Source organism: Cajanus cajan, chromosome 1 (genome assembly GCF_000230855.2).
Source record: "Cajanus cajan strain Asha chromosome 1, NIPB_CcT2T_4, whole genome shotgun sequence".
In the NCBI taxonomy this organism is placed as follows: Eukaryota; Viridiplantae; Streptophyta; class Magnoliopsida; order Fabales; family Fabaceae; genus Cajanus; species Cajanus cajan.
The window spans coordinates 77091775-77104698 of record NC_138517.1 but is presented as its reverse complement, the minus strand read 5'-3'; the positions used below and the strand labels follow the sequence as shown (position 1 = coordinate 77104698).

The following is a 12924-nucleotide window of genomic DNA, read 5'->3' as shown; positions in this document are numbered from 1 at the left end:
TGGAAACAACTCATGTCAAGGACTTACTATCAAACATGCTCTTAAATGGTTATTAATTAATCCCACTAAACTTAGCTATTTACCATCTAAAACTGTCAAATCTATATTTACAATAATATAAAATCATGGGTGACAACAATAACAAATAATTGTCACGATGATTATTTTGTTATCAAAATTCCATCCCACAATTGAGATTTCATCATTAAGATCTCAATGAATTTATGTAATCATGCCATTAGTTTTAATTAAGAAAATGATCTTTTTATATTTTTTTTACTAAAATATCCTTTATTAGTTGAAAGTCAAGGGTTAAATAACATAAGATAGTGAAATTTATTTAAGAAATAATTTATCTAAATAAATGTGTTTTCATATGAATTAGTTCATAAATAAATGTGTTTTCATATGAATTAGCTCAAAGGTTAAATCTAGGCTAACCATATATAGTGTGTATCTTCAAATTTCTAGTTAAACACTATCACAAAAATGTAAGGCTTTAAATGTATATTTTTTATAAATGTAAGATAGATGATGCCTCGTTAGATAAACATACACTCTTTCTTCATAAAGCTTTAAATGTGTATATTTTATAATGAATAACAGTTACTTATTACATGATTAATTGATTCCTTTATAGATTAAACTAAGAAAACTTGTTAGAGCTTATAAATTTGTTAAAGTGAATCACTACTACAAAAGCACTGTTCTACATCGGTTCTGGAAGGTAATTTACATCGGTTTTATAACTGATGTAGAATAGACCGATGTAGATTTGCGTTCAAATCTACATCGGTTGTAAATAAAACCGATGTAGATTTGAACGCATATCTACATCGGTTCTACTTTAAACCGATGTAGATTGCTTTTAAAAAAAAAATTATTTTTTTAGATTCATAGCTGGTGCTCCACCAAGTGCTCTCCCGCAGCCAAGTACCGCACTAGATCACATCTCTGCAACCCAGAATACACAAACCCAATCACATTCACCCACAAACTATACCTGCAAAATCACACACACCACATAAAACCAATCAATCAAAACCTAATCACCAAAAAAAAAACAAAAAAACAAAAAAAAAATTACTACCATAATTCCAGTCATTTGCTAAAGAAAAATAGTAGAGGGAAGTCATATGCCTCATGGAACAAAAACTTGATGGTGAAGAATTGTATCATTAGGTAAAAACCAAACCTTGGAAGATAATAAGCATAATAGAGTTATAACATTTTATAAATAAATTACAATAAAACAATCTCTAAGGAAATATATTGCAAATTGTGAATAACAGAATATAATTGGATAAGTTGTTTACCACACACTCACAAACTGAGCAGTAGTATCCAGCCTGCAATGTACATAATTGAATTAAAAAATTGTACATGATCTGTGTAAAGAAAGCAAAAACAAAAACTCTGAAATCATTGAATAACTCATATTCCTTGCACTCCTTGGTGCCTCTATACGCCTGACACACCAACAAGGCTGAAAATTTCCCCAAGGAAGAGGCAGCAAGATGATAATCCCAGGTCTCTAACTCTTCCATCTTATTTCATTTGTCACATAGTTTATAGATAAACTATCACACTACAATCAGGTATTAATAAGCCCAATTGGGTTCTCAAACCTACCTAAAGCCATAATTCAACTGAACCTGGGAACCATATGCAAACTGTGCACCAAAAGGCATTCTCATGGGTCACATAGAAAAGAGAGCTGATAAAGCTTATGGGCATTGACAATGGCATACATTTCTAACAGTGCTACTATAAAATGCCAGACTTCACTAAGGAGAGTTCGACAATGTCTTGGGTCTCCTGGCAATTAACAACCAGAATTGTGGATATGGTTAATTAATCTTTAATAAATTAGAGACTAAATCAGAGAAACAGGTGATCTTCTGGGCTGGATGTGACTGAGATGATGATGCCTTGGCTGAACCAAAGAAAATGAACAGAGACAGTAAAAAGAAACACAGGACAGAATTGCTGAAAAATAAAAGAAATTGCAGCAAGGGCATATTGCAAGTATGAACTATGAAAAGAGTCACAAAGAAGGCACGAATTCAACAGAAGTAAAAGAGCTGCTAGAAAACATTGAGCTGCTAGAAAAGCAAGACTATCACTGGAACAGGCAATGCTGGCCAATGATGGAAGGTGCATAAGAACTGAACAACCTAGTACATCATTCTTCGAAGAATGAAAGGCGCTTCAAACCCTATTTTCATTCTTATGGGAGAAAATAATGAAATTTCATAAACCACCTCAAAATGTTGAACAAAAGGAGAGCAAACCAAGAATTCAATTGAATGTTAACCATGGTAGCTGTGACAGACTGACAGCCACAATTCAAGCTGCTATCACTACTCCACAAAAACATGATGCAACATGCCTTATGTCATGGTCAGACTGCATGCAAAGGACCTTCTCATTTAGTGCATAACACCATATAACCCCCATATCTCTTCCAACATGACCATTCAAATCCCCTCCCAAAAAATATACAATTATCCTACTGAATTTCTTGAACTAACCCATCCAATCTCCCCAAAATTTGATTTTTGTTGTTCCTCTAGGCCTATTTCGGGAGCCTATACACCTACAATCGAATAGTTCTTGTCCAATGACAAATTTTAGAAATACTATGCTATCATCTGTCTTTTAGCTCCATCTTCAACAGTATGCAGAAGTTATAAGTTCTAAAGTGAAGACCCAGATTAAGATTTTTGAAAAAGATCGAAACTTAGAGAGAATTCAAGACTCCCACAAACGAAAAACAATCAAAAAACCCAAATCACAGATTTACACTAAAACAAATAAAACAGAGTTACACTAAAACAAGATCAGATTTAAAGAAATGTCAAAATGCAGAGGGTAAATAAACTTCTTTTTACGAACCTTTGGCCTTTTTAATTAGGAGGAATCCCAGAATGCTACGACAATAGCCTGCATTTCATTTATTTATTGGATTAATACTCAACCATCTTAGTTCTTCTATGAAGATGACAAACCAACAAGTCTCAATCATACCTGTAAAGCAGTATCAGATGCAGCTTTAACACATCCACAATGATTCAAAACTTTCAGCTTTCGGCAGATTAGTAATATTCTGTGAACCAGCTTGAATTAAAAGATGATGTTGATAGTAAAGAACAGGTACCAAAAATAACTCAAGTTAAACAACATAACCTATCATGAATATGCATCACTCGGTTGGTAGAACTTATCATTTTATACCTAAACAATACATTAAAAGAAAAATAAAACAGAGAGACACAATAGCCTACTCTCTTAGTATGCTCGCCTGCTAATTATTTTTATATTGATTTATATAAAAATAATTTCTAAGATCAGTAGCAGATTACAGATATGAACTTCTTCATATAACTAATTATTTTTATATTGGTTTATAACTAGAGAATATAAGTCTTGGTCTTCTCTCCAAGAGCTTTAGTTGTTATCAACCAATTAAGAACGTGCAAAAAACTAAACAAATAAAAGGAGTCGGTTTAAGAACGAAAACAAATTACAGATTGATAAAGAGAAATAAATTCAATAAAAACAACTAATCCACAAGTTTTCTAATCGGACCTATCATCAATTTCTAAAGCTCTATCCCAATTCTTGTTTCAATTCATTTTTTACCCTAAAATTAATCAATTAAATGTCAATTAATTCTAAGAATATACCTACGGAATTAAGCGCCTTTTAAATCAACAAACCAATTTATAAAACGATTCCTTATCAAACCACTGATTAAACATCAAAATCTAATCAATCCTAATCAGAATATGCTAAATCATGGGTTCAACATATTAATCCAAAATGAAAATGCTAATTTATATGATGATGCACCAGCCCAAAAAGAATTTAATACTATATGGGAATTTAAAACGGAACCAATTCTCAAATGTGGCAAAAAGTGGCTGGCTATACACCTGCACCAAAACAAGGGAGATTATAATCAAATGAACACGTATTCTATAATAGCAAGTACAAGTAGAAAAAAAACATATTATAAAGAGCATAATTGGTTAATTGTATTTGATAACACACTACCCAAGATAGGTTCAATTCAAGCTAAAACAATAGCTTATGCATTTTCACACTTTTTAGTCCAAATGGCTCTTGCACGAGAGGGCTTAATAGAAATTAGAATATAACCATTAATTGAACAATGCAACATTACAAAATATAAATGATTCTGTAAAATCAAAGTTCAGCTAGACATAAACATAAGTTATAATTTATGCAGACTTCTTGGCAACGTGAACAAGCAGGTCAATCACGCAGGAGCTGCAGAACCACGGAACACAGCATGTATTAGATTTTTGGCCAAATTAAAAACACGTCCCAAATCTGTTAAGTGATGCACTACCCCATCATCATATGTATTTGAAAAGGTTTAAGGTGGATTACCTGTATCCCCACTCATTGTCGTACCACTACACAATCTTCACAAAATTCTTACTCAATGCAATTCCAGCCTTTGCATCAAAAATGCTTATCTGGCACAATGATAAAGAAAAAGGTCAATAGTTCATTCCAGAAAAAGGCAAATATTGTCAAATGAAAAAAGGCATCCCCACTGCCGGCCATCATGTGTGATAAATATAACTTTCCAACTGTCACATAATTTATACCTGCTATCACCCACAAAGTCGCTGGAGACCACATCATCTTCAGTGTAACCAAGAATTCCCTTCAACTTGCCCTCTGACTCCTCCCTAAGAAAGACAACATTATATAAGACTCTAATGCAGAAGTACCAATTCCAAAATGGAGGCACTTTCAAATAAATATTTTTAATTCACATACGATCTAATAATACAAATATTTTTCCCTTACTTGATAGCATTTTTAATATCTTCATATGAAGCTGCCTTCTACAACCTCAATGTGAGGTCAACAACAGAGACATCGACAGTAGGAACACGGAATGCCATTCCAGTCAATTTTCCATTCAAAGATGGGAGGACTTTCCCAACAACCTTCACACAGGAAAGAAAAACTGAGTATAATCAAAAAGTTATCTGTAAACAATATAATATCAATTTATGGTAAAGAGCCAAATGCACCCCACATATAGAGTATCAAATGTTCACCTTGGCAGCTCCAGTGTTGCTAGGAATGATGTTAAATGAAGCAGCCCTTCACGTAAAACCCTTTGTTGGCTTCGCATAACTTGAGAAACCTCTCGGCAAAGCGTAGATGAACCTAAGCATCAAAATGATGAGTTCAACATCTCAACACAACATAAAATCGAAGTTATTATCACCAAAACGATTGGAACAACAAAAACATGGGAAATCGCTCGATGGTACTGGTCGGAGTCCTTGTGAAGGCCGCGCAATGAGAATTCGTAGTCAACGACGGTGGAAGCGACCTGCGAGATCGAAGAGATAAGTGAAATTGAACTGTGAGAAGAGCTGAGCGAGGAAAAATAGAATAGAAAATGGAAAGAATTGGCACTGCTGAGACGACACGAGCGGTTGTGGGTGGCGTCGTCGGTGGCACTGGTGGCCTTGATGTAAACGTCCCACAAGATCTTCTTGTGGTCGGAGACGACCTAGAGGAGGAAGGAGGGGAAGTCATAGCGGCAGCGGTAAGTGTTGGGGTTAGGGCTGGAGCGGAGGTGGACGAGGGTGGTGTCGATGGCGCCGCAGGTGTTGGAGAGGGAATAGCGGGAGGCTAGGGTTTTGGCGGAGAGGTGTGGGCGAGGCGCGAGAGGACCATGGCGACGGCGTAGTCGAAGGGGAGGGAGAGGTTGGAGAGGGCGATGTGTGTCGAGAGGGTTCAATCTTATGAGAGTGCCCACCAGAGTGTTGTGTCGAGAGGGTGAATGGGCCACGAAAATTTGGCTTGAGTTTTACATCGGTTAAATGAAAAACCCGATGTAGAATAATATTATCAATCGAATTTTACATCGGTCAGAAATAGACCCGATGTAGAATGGTTTACTTCTTTAATTTAATTACAAGATTACCACCGCTTTTTCTTATTTACATCGTTTATAGAGAAACCGATGTAGATGTAATGATGTAAAATAGTAATTTTGTAGTAGTGAATGAAGTCATTATTTGCATAAGAAATAAGGACAAGTTGATTTCTAAAATCACAAAAAAGAAGTCAACAAAAGTTGATGTATAACTTGCTCCTAGTTGACATATGCCATAGATAATTTGTTTGGTATACTAAAGATGTAGCCTCCTTAATCATATAAGAAGTGATAATTTGGTAAAATACAACTAATGCAAGCATTTAATGCATTAACAAACACTTCTCGCTTTAAGAAATTTGTAATGAAGACATACGAAATAAACTTATGAGGAACCCTCAAGTTTTATACAACGATCATATTCATCCGAACTACTATATAAGAAACTTCAAGCTAAAAATGAAAAAGAACTAAAATTGTTATCTTTTCATTCTTTCTATGAAGACTTTTGTACTTCAATTTTTGTATCATGTCTTGATAGGAAGACAAAACAACTTGTAAATTTTGGTAACTCTTAGTTATTAGGTTTGAGTATGGAGAAGTTTATCTGTAAGAAAATACTTGTTGTTTGAGTCTGGAAAGGTTTGAACAACAATTTGAATGTAATCAAAATATTCATATTTTAGTATGTTTTGAAATATATATTATGTCAATTTTATTATATAAGAATAAGATATCAAATCATCTTGAATTAATATAAAAATTTATATTTATAATCTAAGAATAATAAATTTTTACTCTAATGATAAATTTTGAAAAATTTACATCTAATTAAAAGTCATTAAATAGTATAATAGTTAATAAAAGTTACATCGATATTATTTAAATTCTCGTATGTGTATATATATATATATATCATGTTTATATATTTTCTTATAAAAAATTTGACAATCTTTTTTATCTCAACTTCAATTTTCTTTTAATTATTACCTTCAACATTTTTCAAATCTCATTTTTCAATACTAAAAGATAAAAAGTTTTATTATTATGACTTAATACGAGAGAGAAGGGAAGATATTTGTACAAACGAACAATAAGATAAAGGAGGGAAGATATTTTTTTTTTTTTTTTAAAGAGAATGGAAGATATTTATTTTTTTTAAAGAGAATGAAAGATATTTATTTTTGTTATGGAGTACTAATTAAAATCATAAGGTATCTTTATATATGCCATGAATCATGGTTTAAACAACTTACTTTTATTTTCGCGACTTGAAATATACGGATTATGATTTTATTCTCATAAGAAAAAATCTTCCTAGTCCTGCCTTCAATTTTTTTATTCATCAACGGATCGATTCTCTATTACCAATTACCATGGCATGGCATATTACTATGTATATATACCAAACGTATGATCATCCAGTCTATTCAGATTTCTCATGATAAAAACATTAAACTCCGTTACCAATTACCATGGTCTTCAATTACTTGAGCATTAAACTTTCGTCGTCATGATGAAAGCATTGTAGCTTTATAAATATGAACAAAAGATGTTCTGCTTACAGCGACAGCAATGACATTTAATTCGTTAACCCACAAAAGTTCAATAAGAACAATTTCAATCTTAAAAAATAATATATTCATACAAATGAAATTGGTTTAAAACATATATATTCTATCTGGGTAACCCAACAAAGAAACAATATTATTTCAGAATTATGTTAAAAGGTATTTGTAAAACATAAAAATGAAAAATTAGGTGACACCTTAATGCTTGTTAAAACACGGCAACATCAAATTAGGAATCTCACTTTATCTTTGTGGATAATTAACTTGTCCCACCCTATGGTGGACAGGGTAGAATAATGATATGAGATTAAGGTGATTAATGTAGGTATGGTTAAGAACAATGTAGTAAAACTTTCTCAGTAACCATCACAGTTAACCCTTTAGTTCTCCGGAGACTCCTTCCTAGGTATCTCCATACCAACCAAACTGAGGTAATATTAATTTTCTCTAAAGACATTTTAATAAAATTTTACTATCGAATAAGTTCATATGTGAGACTGGCGAGTTAAAAGGAAATTCACCAAAAACAAAAAAGAAAGAAAAAAAAGGCAAGTTTCATTCCTTAATTATTTAATGAGTTTTTAATAAATAATATAGAATATAAATAAAAATATAAAATCAATATAAGAAATGTTATATAAATATAATATATGTAGATATATAACTATTTGACATATAGTTATATATAATTTTAGTATTGATTTTGAATGAGATTTAATAACATGTTTTATATGTTACTATAATTTATATCACACTTTTTAATAATATATCAACATATACTATATTTATTGTATGGATAAAAGTAATTTTTAATAATACATATTGTATCATTATAAGATATATGTTACTATATGGTAATTTTTTTAGGAGTGAATATATCATATTTTTTTTAAGGATGAATGGATCACGATCAAAGAAGAAAGTCCTCAAATTCAAATTCAAAGAGTACTTATAGGTATAATTATATTTATTTCATCCAAGATGAATGTGAATTTTAACTTGCTAGATACAAAATTCTGTATCGCTTTCCTTAGTTATTATGGTTTGATATATCTAAAATATCTAAAACTACGTACGTTGCTGATATATATTGAGAAATTACACGTTATCATAAATGGGGCAATAAGATCGACTCTTGCAAAATCTCACTCCAAGTTAAAACAGCTCCAATCAAAATCGACTCTTGCAAAATCTCACTCCAAGTCCAAACAACTCCAATCAAGAGATCGATTAGAATCACCTACACTTTTCAATGGTGAAATCTTGTTTTTATATTTTTACATCTACGATTCATAATATTTCCCATGTAAGGAAAATCGATTAGAATAAATTTTGACAATGATTTCACAAAAGTAATTGTTGACTGATTGTATCCTTACCTAGTAAAACTTTTGACCAGATATATATTAATTTCTATCTCGTTAGGCAGATTTGGTGTGTTCTTTCAATTCAGTTTTTGTTGTTGTACAACTATTTGGGGCATTCAGTTTTCTATTGTATAAAACAATAGAGAATAGGATGATAAAGATGAAAGAATATGAGATTCAGATCACTTTTTCATCGTGGAATCTGTCCCTCATGTTGCTTTTTCCTTTCCAGCTAAATATTCTGATCAACAAGTTGATATGATAGGCGATTCCTTTCCCAAGTTCCAACCATACTGTTTTCTTAATTTGAATTTATTAAATCAGAAAAAAAATTCAAATAGGATAAACAAACAAAATCATAGAAACTCGTGTTAACATATTGTTGGAAGAGTGATGAAGAAAAATAAAAGGTTAAAAAAGAATTTTTATAATTTTTTTTTATTCGGTGTAGAAATTTGGAAGGAAGGAGAATCCTAAAGAAGCATTTAATTTTGAATTTTTTTTTTCATGTTATGTAATTAATATATTTTTTATTTTTCAAAAGTTTGATTAAAAAAATAAAAACAATATTTATTAATTTTTTTTATATTATACAAGTTTCTTTTAAAAAAGGAAATAAAATAAAAGTATTGACATTTTTATAATTTAAAAAATACCACTACAAAAAATTTGACTTATAGTTATAGATAAAAAAATATGTTATTAAAAGTTAAAAATTTGTAAGTGAAATATTATTTTGATATTGACTTATAGAGAATTTATTTATCCATTATATGAGTTATATAGTAATAATTTTTTAAATTTTACTTACAATAAAAAAATTATAAGTACAAGTATTTAAGGTTTATGGAGAACAAGACTCTTGCTTGCCCCATGCATTTAGTTTATTTTGTAAGTTTGTTCTATTAGAAAAATTTAATAAATATATTTTTAATTGTCAAAATAATTATAAAAAAATCAATATAAATGAAATGTTAATAAATTTATTTGATTGCGATATCAATCATTTATAAACACTTTTTTTTAAAGATAGAAACACATTATAAAAATGGTTGTAATGGGGTTGATTTATAAGATTTAAAACAACTATAATAAACTATAGAAAGAGAAAAATTAAAAAATAAATAGTACTTAAATATTTTGTTTTTTAAAAGTAATTAACTCCGCAATGAAAAGACTAATACAAGTTTATCATGGTAAAAGGATTTCATTATTATCATGAAAATTATGAAAACAATATTTTGTCAAAAAATAAGAAAGAGAAAGATAACACTTGAGGTTCAATATCATTTTATCCACAATGTAACCCTAAAAGTAAAAATAAAAACTCTAATATAAAAATAGTATATATTATAAGTTTTTAAATTAAAAAATTCAAGGGCCAAGGCCCCTATTCCTATTTCCTAATATAAGTCTTTGCTTGAATTTAATGTTTTTTCTAAAGAAATGCTTGGTGTGAAGCTATATTTTAAATGAAAATAAGTAGGATTCACATCAGGCGGGTCCGGTTGGATTCAAGCCTAAAAGGCCCAATCAAGAACTACAATATTAAATTTTTTGTTCATTTTTTAATTGACTGGGCCTTTGATTTGAGGCTGAACGAGTGTTGAGCAAATCATAGTTGAACGAGTGGGTCTTGTCGGTTCGGCCTAATATTTGGGCCTAAACATTGTGTTTCCCTTACTAATTTCTTACTTTCTGTTTAAGACATGTGTTTATTATATTAATTTTTAATAAATAAAAAACTCTAAAAAAATAAAATTAAAAAAATTAGAGATAGATTCATATCTTAGACCACTTCTGTCTCCAATCATATTTGGTAATAATTAAATAGTTTAGAGATGAATCTTGAGATAGGATAGTTTAGGGACAAAATTTTCTGTCTATACAAGTTGTCTCTAAAATACAATATTTTTGTTCTACCTCTACCCACTACTCTCAGAAATTAACTTGTCTCCAAAATCAATCGTTAATTTAAAATTTTCTAGTACATCAAGTATTGTATTGTTTGCTTGATCAACTTTCTTCCATTCGCGATCAACCTCACCTTCTAACAGATTTATTTTACCCGTTAATCTACTTATATCGTTAAGTAAAAGTGTAAAACATTTTGAATTTAGAATTTATTGAGAGAAATTAATGTTGTATTATACGAATTATAATTGTTAATGAAAATTGAACTTTCAGCACTGATTTAATTTTTGTATTATCAATCAGTCTTAAATGTGTTTTTAAGTAGTCGTTACAAATTGATAAAAAAAAAAAAAAGTTGTTAAAAAAGTCACAATTAATGAAACGAAGAGAGGAATGTAAGGTGGAGACGAAGGAAGAGTTTTAAAAAGTGCACAACATTGGAGAGATTAACCGTGTGTTTGGATTTCATTTTGGAACGCAATTTTTTCTTCTCTCTACGTTCAATAATGAATTTACACATAAGCTATTATTTGTTCCTTTTACTCAAACGTGAAAATTCACGTTTGGAATCCAATACAAACACGCACTAAATATTGTTGTTTTAGGAGGTGGAGATTGCGGCCCTGTCGATGCTTCATCCATTATTTTAAAAGCCAGATAGTCAAAATATTGAGTCAATAGGATAAAAGTTTGATCAATACATCATTAATTGAATCGCGTAATTTGATATTTATGAATTTTTTTAAAAAATTATTTATATTATATATTTTATATTTATAAATTTAAATAAATTCATATCGGATATTAAATAAGACTTTCAAAATATAAGTATTAAATAATTACATTTACTTGGATTCAATTTCTATCTTATTAAAATTTTTTATTTTTTTTATTTTTTTATTTTATATGTAGAAATACATGAAAAAATTATATGTCAACAAAGACAGATCTATATGGAACTTAGTGGGGGCTGTAACTAGAGCTGTCAAAACGGGCCAGTTCGGCCCATGTGAGCCGGCCCACTTTGGCTCACCTTAAAAACGGGCCAACCCAACTTGACCCACTTTTTATTTTGTCAAAATTTTTATGGCCCGGCCCGGCCCACCACGGGTTGGTGGGTCAAACGGGCCAGCCCACCAACCCACCAAAAAATAAAAAAAATATACAAACAAAATTTAAAATTTCAAATAATGGTGGCGGGAACACTTGTCCTATATCTGGACAGATTTAATAATAATATTGATTCAGATAAGGTAATTAGGTAAATCATTGTATTTTATAGCAAATATTCTTCCTTTTTCACCGAAAATTTCGAGATCAAATGTCTACGTATGCAGTGGTAACTCTACGAAACTAGTTTCCCTGTAGCATTAGCACCTTTCCTTATCCCGTTATTCTCTTATATTTCTTTATCCGCATATATGGTCTAAAAGGTAAGCAACTAAATAGGAAAATTGGGATATGAAGATTGAAGCGGAACTTGTAGTGTAGAGGGGCACCTTCGTGAAGTTGAAGCCACCTGTAGAGGGACACCTTCGTGAACCGAAACCTTCGTCAAGATGAAGCAGTGAAGCAGAGCCTTCGTGAAGCTGAAGCAGTGAAGACGTGAAGTGCGGCGTGGTCCCATTTCGTTTCCTTGCTAGACTAGGGTTTTCAATTTTGACTGTTTTTGTTTTATAATTTTGACTTTAGACTTAGTGTTTCCACTTTATGTTGTCTGTTCCTATTGGGTTAGCTGTTGCAATAAAAAAAATAAGTGGGCTGGTGGGCTGCCCGGCCCACCACGGGTTCAGCCCAAGTGGGCCGGGTAAAAGTGGGTCGGGTTTAAATTTACCCACTTATCGTAAAACTGTTATTTATTTTGGCCCGGCCTGTCCCGTTTTCAAGGTGGGCCGGGTTGGCCCACGGGCCACGACCCATTTTGACAGCTCTAGCTGTAACGACCCGACTGGTCACTACACACGGCACAACACACCGAAACACCACACAGAAAGGAACAAGTGTATACATATAGGGTTAAAATATATACATATACAAGGTCCAAATCTGAATAGAGTTAAAATGTACAAAAAAATACATCAAACGCTACTACACCAAGTAGCTAAAACAACTAAACATCCTAAAGGATCAGCTC

At 31.4% G+C, this 12924-nt stretch overlaps 1 pseudogene across 1 annotated transcript; it reads right to left on the bottom strand.

The window, feature by feature from the left end:
* Positions 1-866: 866 nt before the first annotated feature.
* On the bottom strand, positions 867-12417 carry LOC145955741 (glyceraldehyde-3-phosphate dehydrogenase GAPC2, cytosolic-like; annotated as a pseudogene). The gene is made up of 8 exons (XR_014432421.1): positions 12310-12417; positions 5325-5386; positions 5106-5151; positions 4849-4991; positions 4644-4727; positions 4420-4508; positions 3031-4296; positions 867-2946 (listed from the first exon to the last, which is right to left on the bottom strand). The product of XR_014432421.1 is annotated as a glyceraldehyde-3-phosphate dehydrogenase GAPC2, cytosolic-like (transcript).
* Between the last annotated feature and the right edge of the window lie 507 nt (positions 12418-12924).